General features: G+C 37.0%; 1 protein-coding gene across 2 annotated transcripts in view; it reads right to left on the reverse strand.

Annotated features, from left to right (window-relative positions):
• gucy1a2 (guanylate cyclase 1 soluble subunit alpha 2) overlaps positions 1–23,841 on the reverse strand; it is a 323,810-nt gene that overhangs the window by 82,600 nt on the left and 217,369 nt on the right. The window contains exon 8 of one of the 2 annotated variants that reach the window (XM_003219302.4): positions 1–23,841. This exon is cut by the window's right edge and continues 6,395 nt beyond it. The exons of the other annotated variant lie outside the window; for it this stretch is intronic. The gene's annotated coding sequence lies outside the window, so the exon portion shown is untranslated. 2 annotated transcript variants of the gene reach the window in all.

Here is a 23,841-nt window from a genome sequence, read left to right on the forward strand (position 1 = left end):
AACAACAACAACAACAATTTTATTACCTTGTTGCTTGAAGCAGGTACAACATCATTAAAACAAAAAATAAAACACTTTTAAAACATGGGCAGCCATAGAAGGTAGTGAACCTTTTTGAAATTAACAATATCCACTGGGTGTTACTTCAGAGTTGCATTAGAAGGCCTAAAAATTCCTAGAGAAGATACATTAGCAGCATTAATAACATGCTATTGCAAAATATATTGTTAAATCTTCAAAAATGGGGGGGGGGTAACACTCCAAATGACCCATTAAAATAACTGCTTTGAAATATGGTGACATTCAACAAAAAGAATGTTTTAGAATTAATATTGAAAGTTTAAAAGGGAACATTGTTATTTCATTTTCCACCCAAATTTAAATACACCACATAATTCCACTTCCTGAAATGTAATACTTGCAAACTCTGATGAAGATGGCATGCTCTATGTGTTGTCGAAGGCTTTCATGGCTGGGATCACAGGGTTGTTGTTTGTTTTCCGGGCTGTATGGCCATGTTCCAGAAGTATTCTCTCCTGACGTTTCGCCCACATCTATGGCAGGCATCCTCATCCTCTGAAATAGCCATACAGTCCGGAAAACATACAACAACCCCATGGCATGCTCTGTTGTGCAACACTGCCAGTCTTACCATTTGTCATGGCTGTTTTTGTGCGCCTTCAAGCAGCTTCCAATTTATGGTGACTCTAAGACGAACCTATCAGGTGGTTTTCTTGGAAATATTTGTTCAGAAGGGATTTGCCTTCGCTTTCTTATGCAGCTTAGATAATGTGACTTGTCTTTTTTTTTTAAAGGAAAATAAGCAGAGGAAGACCAAAATGTATAACAATTTTTATGTTTAATTTGGTTCTGGGAGTTAATGCTAATGTCTGTTGCAGTTGGAGAAAATTTCCCCTGTACCTTGAAGGAATCAGTTTATTCAGGTAAATGCAGTGCCAGGTAAAGTCTACCATGTAGGGAAAAGGTTCATAAGGCTAAAGATCAAAATGACCTCAGGCTTGCCAGAGAGATTAAAAATAATAAAAATTGGTTCTTTGATTATGTCAGTAGAAAATAAAAGAACAAGGAAACGGTACGACTTCTGCGTGGAGAAGATGGCGGAAAAGGCAGAACTACTCAACACCTTATTTGCCTCAGTCTTCTCACATAAAGAAATCAATTTTCAACCTGAGCAATATGGAGTGGATGAAGTAATAGGGGAAATGCAACCCAAAACAGGTAAAGAAGTAGTCTAGGAATGCCCTGGAAACTAGGACACAGAGCAGTGGGTTCAAATGACAGGAGAGGCAATTCCACCTGAACATTAGGAAGAAGTTTCTGACTACAAGGGCTGTTCAGCAGTGGAACTCTCTCCTGTGGAGTGTGGTGAAAACTTCTTCTTTGGAGACTTTTTGACAGAGCTGGATGGCCATCTGTCAGGGGTACTTTGAATATGCTTTTACTGCGTGGCAGGGGGTTGGACTAGATGGCCCACATGATTTCTTCCAAATTTACAATTCTATGATTCTATTATTCTATGCATTAGACCTCATGAAGTCTTCCAGTAAAGCCTGGTAACATTTGGGCTTAAGTGCAGCAGATTGCATTAATTAAATGTTTCTTAGTGTCTGCCAGGTTTGAAGTGGCACAGCATTGGAAGTCAACAGGTGGCTGAACAAAGTGTGGAAAATTGCCCTCTCTGAAAAGCTAAATAAGGCACAATTTCAGGTTGTCCAAAGCAATCACACAGCAATTTTCTTAATATTTGGTATAATTTTATTGTGTTCATGAACAAAAACATCTCTGCATAGGCTGCCTGGAAAATAGTTCAAATTCTTGAGAAATTATTTTTAATGTTTAAAAAATAATGGGAAACCGGCTTTGAATCTGAAACCTTGGTGTTTGACAGAGATCCCGTCGATAGCATTTCTGCACCTTCTCTGGTACATTTGACTTTTTTCTCTGTTGTTTTATCCTATGAAATGAAAAGAATGATAAACTCTAGTAAGTCCTTGGTATCCACTGGGTTTTGGTTCCTGGACCCCTATGGATGCCGAAATCCTTGGGTCTTCAAATCCCATTTACCATATATACTCATCTTTACATCAATCTCAAGCATAAGTTGAGGGCAAGTTTTGGAGTCAAAATTATGGATTTTGATTTGACCCATGGATAAGTTGAGGGTCATTCTGTGGAGAGGAGAAAACATCAGTGCAAACTCAGGGATAAGTTGACTCAGTTTTTTCGGGGATCATTTTTTGAATAAAATGTCTAGATGTTTATATAAAGTAATATACAATAACATACTAAAATAGCGCCCTTTATATAAAACAGCAAAATCAAGATGACTTTTGGAATTTATAAGCTGTGGATGGCAGAATCATTCTACTTTATTTTAATTTTGCTTTTACCACACTGTTACTATTTAATTGCTTTTTAACTTTTTTATTGCACCTTTTAAACTTGCCTAGTGTGGAGTGTTTGCCACCTTGAGTCCCCATGGGGAGAATGGCAGAGTATAAATAAATAAATAAATAACTTTGTAGAGATGATTGTACTATACCTGCAGCTCCAAATACTTAAAGCAGAGGAAAGAAATGTTGGAGCAAGAACGACTTCAGGTGCAATTAATGCAGAAGGAGCCGAAACTCTTAGCTGTTGTCCTTTTGGATGATGAGGAAGTTGGAAGGAATTTTGGGCAACCATTCCTGGCTACAGCCAAATCTTGTGATTTCTCCACTGAGTTCCACACAGAGCTCTCGATCCTCTTCAAAGGGATAAATAAAAATAGCTTGGCAACAGGAATCAGCAAAAGCTCCATCTAGATAATGAAATTGTTCTTTCCATCCATCAGGTAGTTTGGCTAGCATCCTGTCACTGACTTACAGGCACATAAGTACAGCTTACATGTGTTCACAGTTCCCTTTTTGATAGATTGCAGAGGGCTATTTCTTGCCCTTCTGTTCCACCTATAGGTACTATGGTAGGAGGTTGAGAACACAGTGTTTTCAATGTCCCACCATCACCATCTTGTTCTAAATCTCCTATTGCTAAGCTATTTTTATATGTTCCTAAGAAGAGGATAGAAAGCTGGTGTAGAACTCAAAATGAAAAAAAATTCAAGATTTAATTGTATTCATCTATGGATGCCAACAGTCTCTTGTTCTCAACCTCTCAGGATCTATGGAGCTAGTGTGGTGTAGTGGTTTGGACAATGACTCTGGAGGACAGCGTTTGAATCCCCACTTCACCATCAAAAATCTCTGGGTGACCTTGGACAAGTCATGCACTCAGAAAACCCTGTGAAAGCCTTGGGGTAACCATGCTGGAAATGACTTAAAGGCACACAACAACAACAGCAACATCAGTAACAATAACAGCCCAATAATAGTCAAGCTCCTGCTGCTATTGCTTACTGATGGAGAAATTCAGAAGAGAGAAGGAGAGACATTTCAGACCATGAAGATCTGATTGCGCTTGACTGCCAGGGAAAAGAAGACTCCAGGGTACTCCATTTGAGAGTGCATCCTCCATAGTGTGAATTGTTTCTCCGTTGTCTGAATTGCCTCCCAACCACACTGCCAATAAGCATCACAGGCTCCTGCTCGGAATTTGACAGTTACTGTGGGAGGACATGGATTTGCACATGTAGAACTACATGTAAATGGGGGATCTTGGACACAGGAAGAAGGTAGGCAGGCTCACGGGCAGATTCACTAGCTTGTCTGCCATGTTTTTCTCTGATATCTTTTGTAAAAGGAAAGAGAAAAGGGTAAGAAAAAGCTGATAAACATGTAGAACTTTATTGCATAAGGCACACAAACTGGCACTGAGGCTGGGCCATCACTTTTGCTCACAGTCTGTATTACATGATGTGATTTGCATCTCACTGCAGCTTGTCTCTCCCTGTGATTAACCCATTCTATGCTGCTGACTGAAAAAACTTGTCAATAGCTCACCATCTTACAACTTTCTCTACATTCTGCTTTGCCCCTGTGCCAGCATGCTAGCAGTAAAGTGACATCTCACACTCTTTGTCCTATCCTATATCAGAGTTGTCTGTTTTGTGTTTATGCAATGTTTTAGCATTATATTTGCATTCATTGCTAAAATTGCAAAATTGGTCTAAAATTAAATAAAATATTACAGAGCAGCAGGAGTATGGGGCAGCAGGGTTATGAGGGTCTGCAGAAGTATGCTTGTCGGATTACAGGTTGGTGAATCATTGCCATTGCATGTGATATCTAATGTGCTTCTCAGTATGTATTGGTGTCCATGATAGTACTACTGCCATGGAAGTGTCTTTGTTTGATGAAGTCCATAGATGTAACTCATCATCTTCACATCTTCTCTCCTGCCATCTCCTTTTATTCTTTACTTTCTCTGTTAGCCAGCCTTCCTATCAGCCATTCAGATTTTTGAAGTTTCCTGCACCTGTGGAGCTATTCTTGGCCACATACAGACAGCCAACTTAACTCAGTTTTCTTTTTCAATTGACACAGTGCATATATGCAACATAATTATACGGATTTGCTACCACAGTGATAACAGTTTGACATCAGCATACTGAAAACTTCTTGAAACTGCCTGGTAGAGCCACTCAATGCTTCAGAGTAAGCAGGCAGGCTTGGAAAAGAGTCTGGCTGCCAGAAGAGAAATTATGACAAGTGAGGATTCAAAACTTTGGTTATGTCCAATTTGTAAAGAAAAAAGGTGTAACTGTTAGTTTTCTGATTTGTCCCTCCACTTTCTTCAACATTCACCCCCAAGTTTAGTTCTGATCCCTGGCCCAAAACCACACAGTCAAAAAGAAAAAAATATATATACTGGTTCTTCTGTCTAAAAGCATGGAGAAAATTCAAGTTTTGTTATTTTTCAAAATGCCTCAATCTTCAGGCATATCAAATATCCAATTTCAAATTATATTGGGAGGAACAGCATGTGACATGTCAGAACTGAGATCAAGATAAGATTGTATTGTTTTCCCTGATCAGATTCAGTCTGCTGATGGGAAATACATTACATGGTATTACTCTGGACTATCTCTTCATCATATGATTGAGATCATTGGTAGGCATAATTACATTTTAAATTGTCGACTTGACTCTCTAAAAAAAAAAAAGATATTTCAGCATAAACACTCTGATAAAAGTGCTGTTTAAGAAATGTCAGCGCATCAAAAGCCTGCTGGGATAGTTCTTTCATTCTCTTCTTATGGAAAATCAATTGGTTACTCTCGATCATCCTTGCTTAAATTGATTTACATATATTTTAGCTAGCTTTTAAAAAAAATAACACCATGTAATACGATTTTTGTTTCTAGGTTACAAATGTCATTTTCTAATTGGTTCTATCATAAAAACATGGAAAAAGTTTATTGAACTGCAAAAACATTATTTTTGCGGGACATCCTGCAGCACATTTTGTTATAGTTTTCCAATGAATATCTCATAGAGTCTCAACCAATTCAACATAGTTTGTGGCAGCCACAAAAACAAAGTTTCTGGAGTATAATATCTAATTTCAAAGTAAGCACCACATAATTAAACAGGAAATACCACTTTCAAACCAGGAACAGAAGATTTTTCAAATTTTGTTACATAGTGTAATCATTTCTGGACATTACCTCCCCCCCCCCCTCCACAACACCCAATGGATAAATTCTAACTTATCTTAGAATCACCTGGAAAATTCATAGAGAGGCCATATTTGGTCAGATATAAGCAGGTACAACTGGGGAGTGGTAAATTAGTAATTTAAACTTTTTAATTAGGCAATCCCTCATTGTCTGAGTATGATTGTCTTCCAAGTGTGGTGTCCTGGCGGAGGATACATAGGTGACTGCGGAGCCCTATTCTTGACCTGCATGTTCTTCCACAGTGAGGACATCGGTTTCCAGGTAGAAGCTTTCTTTTTGATTTATGCCAAATTTAATCATTCCTGAGGAATGAGTTGATTAGAGTTGATGGAAGCTATGGCTCAATAAGGTCTCAAGCGCCATACATTCTTCATCCTTTTGAGGACAAAATGAGCTTTGAGTCAGCTTTCACTGATGCAATGGGTTTTTGCTTTCTTTTCCACCACCCTGCATTACTCTAAACTCTTCTGGAGGATAGGCTAATACTCTGAAGCAGATCTGAGGGGCATGTGGAGGGAGGAATTCAATTTCTATAAGTCTAAATTTCACTAGCTGTTATACAGAATTGGTAGGTAAAATATGCTCTTGAATGTGCAGTTTTGATCATAACAAAGGTGCATATTTAAATAATGATTGACATCCCGTATTTGATTATATATCTGTAACCAAGAATTACAGATCCGTAATTGTTCTGTATTCATTTATCATGTGATTTGTCCTACCTTAATTTCCAGGAACAAGATCTGACTGTGAAGTTCTGCTTTGTGCCTTGGGATGACATTACCATACCCTCCTACTAGTCTGCGAGTTTGTGGCAATCATAAGCAAGACTTATATTACAATTCTTCTTTGTGCCACAGATTGCTCTTAGGAGGTGGCTGTAAACATCATCCTGCTGTATTCTGAGCATCAGTAGAAGAGCTCCTCCAGTGCTCAGCTTGGCTTCTGGCTATTAGGGTAGGTGAGGGGAGGGAATTTGTTTTGCATTGATAATTACCATATATACTTTTGTATAAGTCTAGAAATTTTAGTAAAAAAACCCCCCCAAAACATCTGTGTTGGCTTATCCATGGGTCAATGTGAGTATCAGCTTATTAAAATAGAAACTGTTCCCTCCTCTGAGTAGAGTAGCCAAAGGGAAGAGTTCCATACATTCCGGAGAACCTAAAAGAAGCACTGATCCTTTCTACTCTCACCACCATGGTGCCGGTTCTGGTCATGGGTGAGTGGCCCACTGAGGCAGATTGGTGTGAAATGATGCTCAATTTATCCAGAGGTCATAACAAAATCCATAATTTTGGCTCCCAAACCTGTCCTTGAATTATATGTGAGGTCAACTTATACATGTGTGACTATGTACAATAAACTGGCAATGTAGGATCTTGACAATTATTTATACATTAATGTTTATTCATTTATTTTGAAAATCAGCACATCGATGCAGAAATGTGACAGAATGGACTTATTAATGAGCACACAAGAAATCAATAGGGAAAGATGAGAAACAGGCTAATGATCTGTTCCTAGTCTTGAATGTCAACTGTTTTATCAAAATCACCCCAAATTCACTAATGTGATTTAGCAGATGTCTCTGAATTTCCCACGCATACTGGGAGCTTCTACTTTTATTTTCACATTCTGAGGGGGTTGCATGAATATTGTATTAGATTAACTAAGTATCTGTATATTAAAAAATGTTTGAAAAACCACATTGAAGCAGCTTAAAGGTCTATCTAGTCTAGCATTCTGTTCACACAGTTGCTAAAGAGAAGCCTACACATAGGCTAGGAGAACTACAATATATGGAGCTGGTATATGGCACATACAACCTCTGAGACTAGAGATAATTCATGATTATTTTGAGTAATATCCACAGATGGGCCTATGTATACGTTGTGTACATATCAGTAGAACTCTTAATTTTTTCTCCCCACTTTAATTTCATGATCCTGCCCCAATTTAAAAAACATGGAAAGGAAACGTAGATACAAAAAGAAGAAGATTTCATAATCATTTCATCTTCTGTCAACAAACCAACAAAACAAATATTCTGACAATATTTCATAGGTTTGGAATAAGATTTATTGATGTAAATATAGTTTAAATAATTGATCAGACATTCAAGGGCAAAGAAAATGTATTTTTCCCTTTAAAACATAAAACTGGGATAAGGACAGTAAAAACAGAATAACACACAACAGTCATAATCACTTTATATAACTTTTTTTAGTCATCCAAGTTTACTGTCAATGTTTTAATATTTTTTTCATATACAAATTGATCTTGTTCTGAAGTTGGTGAGCTAGAAATTTTTGCATAATGAAACATGCTATTTACAACACTTATGGCACACAAAAATATACAAAAGTGCTTAAAAGGCTTTTGCTGTGTGGAAAGCATGGAAGATGCAGTAGATTAAGGGCACAACCCACCAAGCACTGCTGCTGAACATCTTCCTTCCAATCCAGATAACATCATATGTGCATCTCCCTGCCAGTTCATGGGTCAGTGCTGAGAGCATTCATAATGCTGTTTGGTGAAAAATTGGCCCTCCCAAATCCCAGACAGTGAATTCATTTTAATGGTAGAGCTCTGTTATTGGATCTCCTGTCTTCACATTTAAATAAGTATTAACAGTCCTTCCCCCCGGTGGGAAGGCTACTAAAAGTTATAAGAGTGGGGAAGGCATGTTTCCATATATGTCAACCATTTATATATTATTTTATGAGAACTGGCTCCCTCGACAGCAGCTGAGAATTAATTTTTCCTAACCAGACAAGTAGTAATCTGCATAAGAAGGAAACGTGGAGAAAACAGATTAATGGGAAAGTATAAATCCCCTTGTCATTCTTTCAGCACAGTTCCCGTCTTGCAACTTGAAATAGAAAATTAAAGATCCAGACCTAAATAATCATTTATTTATTTATTTGTTCATTTATTTTATATACCGCTCTTCTCCCCCAGGGGGACTCAGACATAGACAGTTTCAGAACAAATTGAATATTTAGCTCCATTAATTATCACCTTGTTCTATGTGGTTTCGTGTATTTGAAACCCTTCTCTGTGGTGAGTGGATGGGGATGTTGATGTTATAAAAACAATTTTCCCATTTTCTTTCTACTCCCACCCAGCCCCATTCCCACTGAGCAAAACTATTTACTTTACCTTGCAGCATCATAGCAATGTGTCCTTTCCCAGTCTTGCAAACATTCAATTATGAAGCAGGACCAAAGAGAACACCTCTTGCCACAACATCATGCTAGAAGGTAAGCCATTGTGGTTGGTATCCTGTTAGGCTGTTACAATGGTCTAAGCTAGAGCTGTAACCATATAACTGTTTTGTGCTCACATTTACAATTATGGCACCATTGCTGTGAGTGCAAATGTCCCCAAAAGCCAAGAGGTCACACTGAGCTAAGGAGTTCATTGATATTGGTGAGCTCCAGAGTGTTGAAGAATGATGCATCCAGCCCTTTCCTGCTAGTAAGTGGCAGTATGATGAGAAGTTGCAGTGGGAGCCTATAGCAGTCCCTCCTACTCATCATGCTGTCACTCACTGGTGGGAAGAGGCTAGAGGCATAATCTTGTAGTATTCTGCTCATCAGCACTATAAATGGCTGCCTAGCTTTTAAGGTGGGTTTAAGAGGCAGATCAGGAATTGGAGTGTACTTAAGACATCATAGCTACATCTGCCATGCAGGATTTTTGCTTGACTTTTAATGTCATACAAAACATGGAGTTCTACATCCAGAAAAGGTAGCACAGACTGTGTTTTTGTGAGCATCGTGATTCAATGAGGGATACAAAGCATAAAATATTAGTATTTAAAAAAAAATCATGAAGTGTCTTTTCCATGTGTAATATTACTGCTGAAATGCCATTTATTAGGCCTAACTAGAGTAGACCAACATAACCAACGGTTGACTCTTAAAGTCAACATGGATCTGCCCGCTGATTTAGTTGGCTTACTCTTATTAGGATTCTCATCACTTTACACACAACTCTCTTCTTACAGGAAGTAATGGCTGTCTGAATGTAAAGTGAAGAATAAAATGACCCCTATGGGAAAAGGAAAATCCAAGATGCAATCACTAAATAGAAAATATCATTTGGATTGCATTATTTGAGGCATTTTAGTTGAAAAACATTGAAAATGAAATATTCCCGAGTTTGCAAGGTACAATATAAGATGTTGAAACACATGCTTTACAGATATTTTTGTATATGAAATGGCATCTAAACTGCTGGGTGATATACCTAGAATAATTTCAAAAGAAGCAATGCATATATCACGTGAATATAATAAAATCGCAGATGTACAATATTATTTACATTGCCAGCAAAATAAGAGAGAACGGTTCCATGAAAATGAGTCAGATTGCTCCGAATAGTAAAAATCACAGACCTGATTCATAAAATATATGTATATGTATATGTATATAATATATATATTTTATATACAGTACATGAACATGTATAAAATTTAATGGAACAAGAAACACATGTTATTTTTTAAAATATATAACTACCAGAGATGTCTTAAAAGGGGGTTCTTTATGCTACTCCATAAGTCTGACACTACGAAATTGGTATGCAAAAGAGAAGAAAAGGTCCCCAGGTTCACAAGCTACCAGACTGATTTGTGGGATCTCCTATCACATATGGAGCTCTAGGTGATATGCTACTGCTCCAGTCACTTCAACAGGGATTGATCTATGACACTTTCTGTACTGTTAAAATAAGTGGGCACCTCTTTCACATGAAGCAGTTTTTCATTCCAGGTTCATTCCAATGTAAGTTAAGCCTCCCATTGAGTTCAATGATGTAATGTAATGTAATCTCACCCACTGTGATAAGTGGAACTAAAGCAAAGGTGAAAAATACCTACCCCTCTACTATTGTTGGACTGCAATACTAGCCAGCTCAGCCAACAGTAAGGGGTGGATGCAGCTACAGTCCAACAACAACTGGTAGGCCATATATTCCCAGTTCCTGGGGGAAAAGGTTACAGTCCTAAGTATCCTTAATTGGTAGTCAGTCCCAGAGAATAAACTAGGGCTTATTTCTGAGTAGACATATTCAGGATAGTGCTGCAATAGAACTCATTTTGGCTGGTTTTTACCTTGTATGTGCAATAGGGGATTTTGGAACAAAAACTGTAATATATACATGTGTCTGAGTAGATTTCATAACAGACAAAGATGGTAGCAGAAAATGGGAGAAAGTAATGCTGACAACTGTATGATCCAGTTCAAATCTCCAGTTACAACTTCAAAGCTTCTGACTCTTTTCACATTTGGACAACACACAAAAGACAAGTACAATCTTTAGGTAAAAAGTTATTTATGTTATATTTGGGTGAGAATGAAATATGATAACAATCAGAAGTCAACTCATACTCAGAATGCATCTTTGGAAAATGGCACATTAAAACAGAAGGATAGGGAAGGATAACATCTCCACTTGTCAACCCCATGTTGACATTGTTGGCAACATACGGTAATTAAAGTATTATTGAAATGGAAATCTCTATATTTATGTGTCCTTGGTTGACCTTTGGTGATGGTTATGCCACTAGAAATCAGACAATGTGTAACTGATCAGTGAATTCACGGAGGCTGGATCTACACTGCCATATAATCCAGTTTCAGAATGCAGATTAGCTGCATTTAACTGGATTATATGCAGTGTAAAATCATATAATCCAGTTCAATGGAGATAAAATGGATTCTGAAACTGGATTATATGGCAGTGTAGATCCAGGCTAATAGAATTATTACAAAGAACTTCCAACTTCAGATCATTGCTTTTATTACTTTAGATGAAAGTAATTACTGAAGGGCTTAAAATAAAAAGGGATAACCATGCAGCATTAATTTCTGAAATGATAATACTAGATTTGAGAAAAATTGACTCTTTTGAGGGGCAAATATGCAATAGAAAGTTTGGGAGAAATGACCATAAATCATTAGTGGAGTCAGACCTTGGAAATGCTTTGGAATATAATGCAAACTACCATGGGTAGTGGTCATGCAGACTGGTGGATTCTGAGGGTTTTTTTTCCAAGAAGTAATGTTTCTAAAACTTGAGAGGATCACATGATTTACATTCAGAAGGCCCCAGGTTCACATATCTAATATTGCCCATTTAGTAGTACATGTTGCATGGCAAACCTCCACCAAAGAATTTGGATAGTCAGGGCACTCCACCGGAATAGACTTACAAATGATGTGATTAGGTATAAGGCAGTTTCGGTCACCTTTTTTCTGCCTCTATTTCCATTGCATCTTTCCTTTTTTCTTAATGCATATTACTACTACTACTACTACTACTACTACTGGAAAAACTTGGATCTAAATACTTGCAGTTGACAGCAAATCAATTGAACTTACATAATGTCATATTCTTCAGCATTTCAGATGAAAACCAGAACACATGTGGCTGAGAAACAGTAGAATCTAGCCAAGATGGCAAATGTTATTAATGTGGAAGTACATACAAGCTAGGAGAGATTTTGCCTGAAAGTGCAAGTTTCTTTCTCATTTGTTCCACTCCCCATGCTCAGTCAATTGAGTACAAAAAACTACATTTGCACTTTGAACTCAATTTCTAGCAATTGAAGTAAGTAGAGGACCAAAAGGGAAAGGAGGCCAAAGAAAGGGAAACTGGGTCATGTTAAAGAAAGCTGGAAAGTGGGAATGATTAATTAGGACTGGGAGAGAATTCACTGGGACAGTTGGAAAGGATGAAATGTTATATTATACTATGTAACACGATTTTTGTTCCTGGGTTATAAATGTCATTTCCAAATTGGTTCTATCATAAAAATATGGAAAAGGTTTATTAAACTGCAAAAACTTTGTTTTGAAAAGTTAAAAATGGCGTATTTTCATTAAGGAAAATTACAAACTTTTGTGTTTCAGATAATCGAAGGATAAACAACAAAACAAAGTTTCTGGGGTATAACAATTACTTTCAAAGTAAGTACTGGACAATTATATGGAAAATAATAATTTCAAAACAGGAATAGAAAATGTTTCAGATTTTCTCCATTGTCAACATCTCACTGATCAAATCTGAACTTTAAAGATTGTTGCAGTAAGCCTATATACTATGCTAATGCTTCTCAAAAAGTGGGAAGACAGGAGTGAATATGCCAAAAATGCTGACTCAAGAATTTGAGAACAACTTTAACAAATACCCATATCCCTGAGTCCTTATATCAGCAAACTTGCCAAGACTTTAGCAGTCTGAATACTGCTGATCACATACTGAAATGAGAAGTTGGAATATTTTTCTTTCTTTTCTTTTTTATGAATCAGGTACTGTGTCAAGGTCACACAATAAACAGCTCATTAAATGTTCTCTTCTTTAAAAACCCTTTTGTCAGCAGGTTTATAAAATGAGACAGATTGGTCAAGGGTTAAAAAACAGATTGCAATGGAATGAATGTTGAAGTTATTGTTATTGTTGCATTAATAATATTCAGAGACAGCAAAGAAGTTCATTCTTCTTGGTTTAGTGAGTAATAGTAAAAATCTGCATCTTGTTATAAACAGTTATAAATAAAAACACTACAGCTATGGAAGCTTTGACTGAAAAGATGCAGAATACAGTATATATTGCTTTTTTAATATAAGAGTGTACTTAGTCTTCTAATATGGCAATATACAAATTGGGTTTTTCTGGACAAAGTAAAAACACTGTAGCCACACACACATAAACAACATTGAAACAGAGGTTTCACTACAGAGGAAGATGAGGAATCACATCAGATACTGGGTGAGTTATTTCAAAGTCCACTCAAAAATGTTTTCCATTCAGAAATAAAACTGAAATTCTCATTGGCAGAGACAAACTGGGAAGGAGCATGGTCTTTCTTAATCAATTGCAGGCTTTATTTTGTCTCCTTACAGTACTACACTGAAAGCCAGTTCCTGTGCCCACTTACATCATGGTACATCATCTTTTCCTTGGTACCATTTTGGTAAGCTCAGCGTAAGGGGAAAATGACTTCTATGGACTATAACTCTGAGAATTCCCAACTAGCCATGCTTATTGTGATATTCTGGGCATTACCATAATGTCTCTCTGCTCCTACCAATACAAAAGTTTCCAGACACTCATACCACTGTAAATGAGCTCAATGGCACTAAGCTTAACCTAACACAATCTTCCGCAGGCAACAAATTGCTGTATCTGAGCATAAGAAAAAAAAATGGCTGTCACCAGCAGAGAGGTTATGTGATTCTGATTTTGGTGTTATAGAAGCATGCTTATATAGAAATTCTCTGTGCAATAACAATGGCACAATCAAGGAGCTGGATGCTAACATGAAGTTGAGAATGTGAGGATCTTGATAATGTCAGTAACCCCTGGAATGCTGCTATGGAATAACATGAAGCATGAAATGCAATGAAGACTGGTTGACTAGATGCATAGTGGAGGTGTTTCTGGAAAAAAGGAGATCATATTCTTCAATGCTAAGAGAGAATGCTATAACCCAATATATTTGGGATAAGATGCCATTTAAGGGACAAGATTATTCATTCAATGCAACTGAATAAACTCTAGATAAATATTGCTTATTTCTGATGTCACTCTACAATGAGTAGTCCTCAAAGAACATACTAATTCACATAATGTTTTATTGCAGCTTTCTCCAGCCTAATATTATCCAGATATATTGGACTACAACTTCCCCATCTATAGCCAGCATGGCTTTTGGGCACATCTGGAAGGCATCAGGTTAATGAAGGCTGGGCTACATATTTTTCTATATGCCTAGAACCTCCAGTCATTGGCATTGCTTTCCATTGTAGTCCTTGTCAAAATAGGAGAAAAATTCTAAAAGAAAAAGAAACTCAACAACAGAAACTGAAACATCTCAAGAACCTTATAGAGACATTTTGTTCTTGCAATAGACAATTCTCAATATAATTTCATATACAGAAATGGAAATTATGTATATTTTCTAGAAAGGGGTTATTTCTCAGTGTCATACTTTATAGACTGATATTCCGAGATGATTTCCAAGAATATTATGTGGCCAGGAGTGACAGTGTCTCTATTTAAGTTTTTTGAGAGCCCCTGTTAATTGAACTAAAGAGGAGAAAAGCACAGTAAATAACATTTAGCTAGATAAAGGATGGGAATCATGTAGCTCTCCAGATGTTGGTGGACCATAACCCCCGCATTCCTTGCCTACCATTAGCAATGCTGATCAGGGCTGATGGGACTTGCAACCCACCAAATCTTGAAGGCTTCAGAAGCATCTCCTTGGAATCACTTTGTATAAAGTTATATGTGGAATACTGGCCTATGTTTCCCACAATGTTAAGCAATGCAGACAACAAAAACATCATGGGATGAAGCTAATAATAAGAACATCTCCCAGAAAAGAAATGAATGAGAGAACCAAGAAAGCACAACTGTGTTTACAGAAATAAAAAATCAATATACAGAAATATTATTTTCTGGACATAAAATGCTGTTTCTTATGCAGAAGATGCTATTTTTGTGCAAAAAGCATGAGTATTGCACAAAATAAATCTTAAACTGTGAAAATTCTCACCAGACCCTTTTTATATTTTATATTTTTATATACCCAACACCCAAAAAACACTTTTTGGACTATATTTCAAATATTTTCTAATATCATTTCTATCTTTGCACATGTATTTGCAGCTTCTTATTGAGTTCCTTACTTTCAATACGTTCAGAATTGTATGTAATGGAGAAGCAACAAGTCCTTTAAAAACTCCCATTTGCTGATATCTTTACTATGTTACATGTTACCTATCATGATACAGTTAAAGAATCAAGGACAACATTTAGAGCCAATTAGGAAATTTTAATGGGAGCCTCCAGTGGCTCAGTGTGTTAAAGCGCTGAGCTGCTGAACTTGCAGACCGAAAGGTCCCAGGTTCAAATCCGGGGAGCAGAGTGAGCACCCACTGTTAGCTCCAGCTTCTGCCAACCTAGCAGTTCGAAAACATGCAAATGTGAATAGATCAATAGGTACCGCTCCGGTGGGAAGGTAATGGTGTTCCATGCAGTCATGCTGGCCACATGACCTTGGAGGTGTCTATGGACAATGCCGGCTCTTCGCCTTAGAAATGGAGATGAGCACCAACCCCCAGAGTCGGACACGACTGGACTTAACGTCAGGGGAAAACCTTTACCTATGAACTTTTAGGTTACACTGGCTTTTGCAAGATACTTGTACATGTGTGATTAATCATTCAATAAAATAACAAGGAGTTAAAACATGCTTAACTTTAATTCTTTGGTGTCACTAAGACTGATTTCACCTGAGTCTCATGGTGTCACTACGCAGACCTCCTCCCATACCCTTTCATACAACAATATTATAGCTAAATAGCATGGTAATACGACAACTGGTGGCATCAAAACCTCTTCCTGTGATGACTGTGTATTGGTTGCTGTGCACCAATCTTCACACATAAAACAAATTAACACACTGGCTCTTTCAAGACTTAGACAGCTAACTCTCTAAAAAAAAAAAGCTGACATCAATGCTGAAATACAACACTGAGCTCTGTGAGTTCAGCATTTTTTTGTATGGAGCTGAGAGTTCGAGAATTTGGAAATTGGTAGAGATACCAGGATGCTTGTTTATAAAGCTATTGTCCTTCTAACCCTATTGTATGCCTGCAAAACATGGATGGTCTACAAACGTCACTCTTGATTTCTGGAATGATTCTATCAGCATTGTCTTTGAAAAATCCTGCAAATCTCTTGCGAAGACAAGTGAACAAATATCAATGTTCTGGAAGAAGCAAAAACCACCAGCACTGAAGTAACAATCCTGTGCCATCAACTTTGCTAGACCGGCCACGTTGTCCAAATGCCCGAATGCCAAAGCACTTATTTTCTTCTCAATTTAAGAATGGAAAATGGAAGGTTGGTGGACAGTAAAAGAGTTTTAAAAATGGGCTGATAGCTAACCTTAAAAAGGTGGCATAAACACGGAGAACTGGGAAGCCCTAACCCTTGAGCATTCTAACTAGAAGTAAGATGTTACCAACAGTGCTACAGATTTTGAAAAGGCATGAATAGATGGCAAAGAGAGAAATGAGAATACATGGCCAAGTGTGATTGCCTATGATAATGATTATAGCTAAAATACCAGAAAATTTGACAACATCAGCAACTACAAGAACCAGTGCATGCAGAGAAAAACATGCAAGCTGAAACATCACTATAATTGGGTAATAATGATAGCTCTGTCCAGAGTGCATGCACATTAGAAGGCTCAAAGAACAAATTAGCATAGAGTTTTAGAGTTTTGGGGATATTGTGCAGTGTATGTAAACTGATCTTACAAAAATGTGTTTGTGGTCTTTAAAAAAAATTCTGCTGAAACACTGCACAAAACAGTGACACCACTTTTTTAACGAAACCATGCTCCAAATTTGAGGAAGATTTCATTCAAGTAGGTAATTGTAATTTTTGGTTAGATGTAACTTGAGTCCCAATCTTAACACATGCTATTATTATTACACATACAGAGCTGGCACTCCATTGGTGGCTAGCCATAATCTTCTAGTGCTACTGACAAATGTATGATCCACAAATTCAGTACAATTATAAATGCAGCACTTTCACCATATCAAGAATTTAATGTTTGTCTCCTGCAGAAAATAAAACCTCTGTACCACATAAAAAATGATAAATAACTATTTGTTCAGAAAATGGTGCAATTTATGCAAAAATATTTCCTACAAAAAAACTTTTTTCTGCACAAAATTCAAGTAGTTCTTTGGACTGTGGGAGAGTCGAGCATAGTACAGCAAAGACTGAAAAAATTTGCCTTGTGGAAGGAATTCTGAAATTAACTGGGATCTAGAGGCATAGTGAAGTAAAGTATCAAACACAGACTGGGAGCAGATTATGGAGTTGTGAGAGGCCGATATAAGAATGAAAGACAAAACTAATTGTAAAATTTGTGACATTTTGTAAAATGGCATGTTATAATGCCAACTGCAGTGCCTTGAGGAATTTTGAGAAGGTAGGTGTGACATTTTGAGGTTTTTTTAGAAGTACATTACTAGAACAGTATAAAATACCTGTTTGTTTAAACATGAAAGCAAAATTGCTGCTTTTATAAAAGGAAGTCTTGTGGAGGCTGAGTTATTTTAGTCCAAAGAAGTTACGAATTTAATTCATTGTCACTGGCAAGGGTTCCACTAGTCTCTCTGACACCATACATCCTAAAGTCCAAGTATAGGACTTTGTTCATTCCCAGTGCTTCATGCTTTCTTTTTTACCCTATTTCCCAACTTCTCCTTTTTCATCTTCTTCCTACATATCTTTCTTTTAAACAATAAAAATTGAAAGTAGTGACATTTGACACCCAAAGCAAAATCCTGATATCTTACAACAATAGTGGGGAAGCTTTGACCATCCTGATATTTTAGACTATAACTTACAGAAGCCTCGATCACAGAGCTAATATCAGGGGAATATGGGAGTTATAGCCCCAAATATCCATAGGGCCAAATCTTTCCCAATCACTTATCCTAGAATAATGTTGTCTAGCTTTAATCACTTGTATGCAATATACTGTTTAAAAGAGACTTTGCCAGTTACACTCAGAAGAATATCCCCTTGTTACAGCTCCCTTCAACCTTTTAGGGTACATTCTGAGTTACCAAACACAAATCAATTATCAATCAATCCTGCTTTCAGACTTACAACTAGAGACCTAAAAATGGATTTTCCCATGCTTATGATGGGAAACACATCACTGCGAACAAAGCCATGGAGGTAATTGATATATGCAATGAGCTCCAAGCTCATACATTTCAATATTATCGTGGCCACACACCTTTCTGACAATCTCATTGATTATTGTGGGACTACTTGACAGTGCAGTAGGTATGGATTGATGATCATGGCCTTTGAAACTCAAAATATGGATACGTTTTCAGAATCAGATATAGACTAGCTAGTTCTCAACAGTTTTAAACTATCAATTTATTATCATGATAATGGCAGTGAAAGGATGTGAAATGAAGATTAAAAACAATGTGCTACTTCTCTGCTTCCTTTCAAAGCGTACTCATGAGAGAAGTGGAAATTTTTTAATTATCTTTATTGATTGTGAGGAAATAAAAAGTGGGTTCTTCTATATTAATAAATGGAGAATGAAAGAATGTAGATGTTAAGATAATATTAAGAATTAACAGAGAAGCACAGTGCTGGGGCACTTAGTTTGATGAGAAACAGTTGTACAAATTTTCATTTTTAATTTCAAAGCCCAGAAAAATAAGTTAGAAATTAATTTAAAGCCATGTTATGTATGCACAACAATGGAGGCTAAACTCCTGCTGTTCTATTTTTCTATTAACAAATTTTTGTTTTGTGTAATTCAGTGTCAATGATTTCAGTGGATATACTCTAATGAGTTCAATCCAAGATTTAGATCGGTGCTTTCCAACATGTCTGAACAAGAAAGTCAAAAATAGAATATCCTTATATTTCAATGCACATATGTTTGAAAGAGGAAGATCTAATACTCATAAAGCTCAAGCCAGACATAAACATCAACACAGTCAACAGCTCTTCTACTTGTATAGCCACTATCCTAAAATTTAAAGCAAAAACTCATGTTAAACATTAACTTCAATTACACAAGAATCTCTCCCATTTTGCATACCCTTTTCATCCATAGCACTGTAATACATATAGCCTACACAATTACAATTAAAAATGGAGCGCCTTGGAAGACTAACTTGGTTAGAATGGCACAAAAAAGAGACAGAGTCAATTATAATGTGTTTTCTGCATCCATTCTGCCATCTCAGAATCCACACATTTGTCAGAGAGGCCATTTTTAGAAATGTGAGAAACTGACTTATTGCTTACATATACAATATCTGTTTTCCAATTAGAACTAGCAAACTGCCACAAACACACTTTCGTAGATATACTTACATATACCAGTGTAGTTTCTATTGCTTGTTATCATAGGTTATTGCTTGCAATATTTGTCTATGCATGCATACACAATTCATAATGAGGCTCTATGTAAATACAATGCATGATTCCAGAAAATTCAATTTGGAATTTACTCCTAGCAAATGACCTCTCTGTTTTTTGAAACTTACTTTGTTGGTTTCTTTTGTGAGATGATGAAGTTGTGAAGTTGAATGGAGGTGAAAATTATCTTGGGCAAAAAAAATTAAGCAAGCTTTCAAAAAAATGGATTGGGCCAGATTGACAGTGTGAATATCACTTTTTTGTAGGTATTTCCAAAAACCCTTTTAAGCTATTGGAAGAAGGTTGGAAATTTATTGACTGATTTCAGTGATAGATTTGATTTAATCATACCTCAGTTTTCTTCCAAAGATGAGATGGAGGGAGGTACCAACCAAGTTCCTAAGGAGATCATAAATCCAGCAGAGGAACATAGTTTTCTTTTGCTGTTTTTCTATGTCTATATCACTGACAGGTTGTTTCTAAATATGGAAAATAGCCATGGTGGCAAAGAGACCACCTGTCCCCAATGACTCTGGCTAATAGGCTCTGATCCTTACAGCCACCTGAGCTAGGGATATCCCATCATCAACTACATTTATAGAACTGTCTCTGATGCCTACCATACCACATACTTTTATGATACATGCTGACAGTTATAAAACACTACTCCAGGGGTGAGTTTGAATAATTCACACTGATCTCACTCTTTGTTAAATCCATGTGGTGAACACCTAGGATTTATGTATTGATGTACTTAATATCCCACCTTTGTCCCAGCATGGGGCTCAAGGCAACTAAAAAAAGATTACCCCAAACTAAGCATGTGCTCAACAACTATTCTTTTTGATTGATTTCATCAAGTCATTGCCTGAGTGCTATCCATTTTTTCTAGTTATCATAGAATTTGGAGAAAAGCACAGTTTACAAGAATTAGTGCCAACAACGTACTCTTTCCCCTGTCTCTCTCTCCCAAATTTAAAAAACAAATGGAAGAAATATTTGTTCCCAGGTTTAAAAAACAAAACAAAGCAGATTTTCAAACAGCTAGGAAACCCCATCTGGAAAAAATAACAGAATTCCTCATAATTTTCTTCTGTTACTCAAAAACTCTGAAGTGTTCTGAGAGAAGATTCTGTGTGGGAAAACACAAATTATGGTATGTTGGGTTCTCACATTATAAATTCATGCACCCAGTCATGGTGAATTAACTGACTTCAGGGTTGTGGGCTCACAGCATTTAAATTGTTTTGGCTGAAGAGCACATCAGTGCTGATCTTTGGAAACAAGGAGGCTTGAGGAATTCAATCTTTACAGATCTCAATAGGAACCAAACTGATTGTGGACTAATCAGTGGATCAGAATGTAGTCATCCGTTTGGCTTTTGCAATTACAAAATGTTCTTGAAAAGTGCCTACATATAGTTACAAATAAATATTTGTAAAGAACATAAACATATATTATGGGAATATATATAAAAATAGATTTGTGCATGGAATTTTAAGAACGATAGATTAGTATGGAAATGGAACAATAGATGGTGCACATAAAGTGACAAAAGATGGAAATAGTTTTTAAAAGCTGGCCACTTATGGTACTCATTTCCAAGTTGTACTACTCAGTTGCATTTGTTTTCTCTAGCATACTACTTCTTAAACTGTGTCTCCTGACTCCAAATGGGGTTCTCATAGCTCAATGTTTTGGTTCAATTTTTTTTGGCAAAGGTAGAAGGTTTCTAAATGCCACACATTTACACAAATCTGTTAGGAACAACCTGCAATATTTACAGTGGACTCTGCAGAAAATGCTTCAGCTGTACTCCACAAAAAAGAAAATCAGGCTACTTAGCAAGCTTTGCAAATGCTTATTATCAATAAATGTTTTATTTTTATGCCTATTTCACATACGTATATATCCAGGGTCACCTAAAAATTTCTCAGACAAAAAAGGGGTTATAAGTGGGAAAAGTTTAAGAAGCCCTGATCTAGCATTTGATGGTTGAAAGCAATAGAACCTACTTAGACAGGTTTGCTACCTTGCTGACTGCTTAAATATTATGACAAATTCTCAGAATACTTTTTAGATATTTGAAAGATGATATTTGGAGGTGGCATGAAAATGCCAGTGGTCTACGATGAACAGCTGGCAAGTGGAAACACCTTGTTAATTTCTTTCCCTTTGATTCTGGCAGCACATCATAAGTTTTACTTGCAACAAATATCAGATAGCAATCTTGGAACCATCTGGAAAAGATGCTGCCCATCAACTACCCTTGAAATAGTTTAATTATTGGCACAGATATGGATACCCCCTGAACCCTACTGGCCTTTGTGAAATGAGAAAATTTCAATTAAGATGTATGAAGTAGTAAAAATGATGAGGGCTAGAAGGTACTCAAAGAATTCATGCCTGAAGACAAAATACTCTACTGGTAGAAGAAAAATAACATCTGTTTGATGGTTACTTGAAAATCTCCCAGGAAGGAGGTTCTTGAAAGCTACCAGCAATTTAATGCAGAGTTTCCTGTTACTTGGAAGTGACAGATGTGTGAATTGTCCTCAAGCTATTTAAACTTTTGCTTTGCTACCCATTATGACTGTTTCACAAATACCACCTCCCTCAATTTATCATAATCTGTATGGGAGTATCTGAGTGATATATAACTAGAACATTTTGACATATAGTGGCTTGAATTTTGTAGGGAAATATTTGCACATTGGACTCTTTATTACTACTGCCAATCATTCAGAACTACACTTAAGACCAGTACAATGTCTTAAGGATAAAGATACCTTAGATAAATGTCCACAGGTTAAAAAATATATATGTTAAAGTTTGATTAGACAACCCTGAAACGAATAGAAAAGGGACAAACATAAGCTCCACTTCCAGATGAAGGAGGGGAGAAGATCCTCCATGAAGGAGGACAGAGTTAGTTGGGGTTGGTTGGCCTCACCAGTCTCCATTACATGGGAGGGGCAGATCTAAGTCAATTTAAGGCTGAACCACCCCTCCAGTTCAACTTCCTTCATTCTGCTTGTGACTCACCCTTCCACCCTATAGATAGTGTGAGTGCAAAGTGGTCACATCTAGGCCAGGTAGGAATTTTTTCCCTTCAGTTGTTCCTTGGGTTTTTGTTTTTTTTTGCCTACCCCATACTGTTTTGGCTGGGTGTGGTAATTAGCTTAGGGTGCCATCATTTAAATAGGTTGTCATGTAATGTAAAATGTTACATAGTTCTGGTAGACACCATGGCATCCACCTTTGTGGGTGAAGGGTGGACTTCCAAAACAGTCACTATTGGTTTTATGGCTCAGGGGGCTGTAAATGAGGGGTTCCCCTTGGAGCTAGAATGAGGGTTTCTTGCACTTTAAAAACTCTAAGGTTTGGGAGGGAGTGCTCTCAGGTAGCTTTCCACTTCAGATTGGCCAAGGTGCACAGCCAACAATTTTGGGGTAGCTCTTGGGATTTATGGTGCTAGTGCAAGGATGGTCCTTGGAGGTGGTCAAAGGAAGTGTCCTCTGGCTGAAGAACATTACCCACTAGATGGTTGACAGCACAAATGGTTATTTCCTTACTAGTTCTTTCCCCCTACAGGTTATCTTGGTTTACAGGTGCTTCCAGAAGTTATAATAAAACAAATAAGTCAAGAAATGGCCCTTTAGTTCCATGGTCTTCTGCCTGGCCTCTATTTCATGGTGGGAATTCAAAAACCAGAAAAACTTATGAGACTCTCTCTCAAATTGATATACACATGAATACTCTAGTTACAACCAATCCTTTCTTCACCATGTCCAGAAAATTTAGGCTGCATGAAGATGAATAACAGTACATATAATAAATGTGGTGCCTTCCAATTATAACTATTAACTATTATGAGAGAGGTAGTTCATGGAGATCTGTTGCAGTAAAAATAGCAGTGAGTCTTAGCAGGACAAGGGTCAAAGGGGAAAAATGTAAAAAAAAAAAAAACTATGTGAAATAAGCAAAATCGTTCACGAAGCATTGTTGATATAAACACAAAATGTCCAAGGAGGATTCTTTTATATGTGTGGGTGTGAGGGGGGAGGGGGGAGAGAGAGACAGACAAACTGAACTTTGTACTGAACTTTTTGATATATTATAATTCAATGGTTTATCAAAAATGTGTTGAGTTCTTAGGAAGTTAAATTTTACTACCTGCAAGCAAATGTGAGATA

The sequence above is a fragment of the Anolis carolinensis genome, chromosome 3, assembly GCF_035594765.1.
Source record: "Anolis carolinensis isolate JA03-04 chromosome 3, rAnoCar3.1.pri, whole genome shotgun sequence".
In the NCBI taxonomy this organism is placed as follows: domain Eukaryota; kingdom Metazoa; phylum Chordata; class Lepidosauria; order Squamata; family Dactyloidae; genus Anolis; species Anolis carolinensis.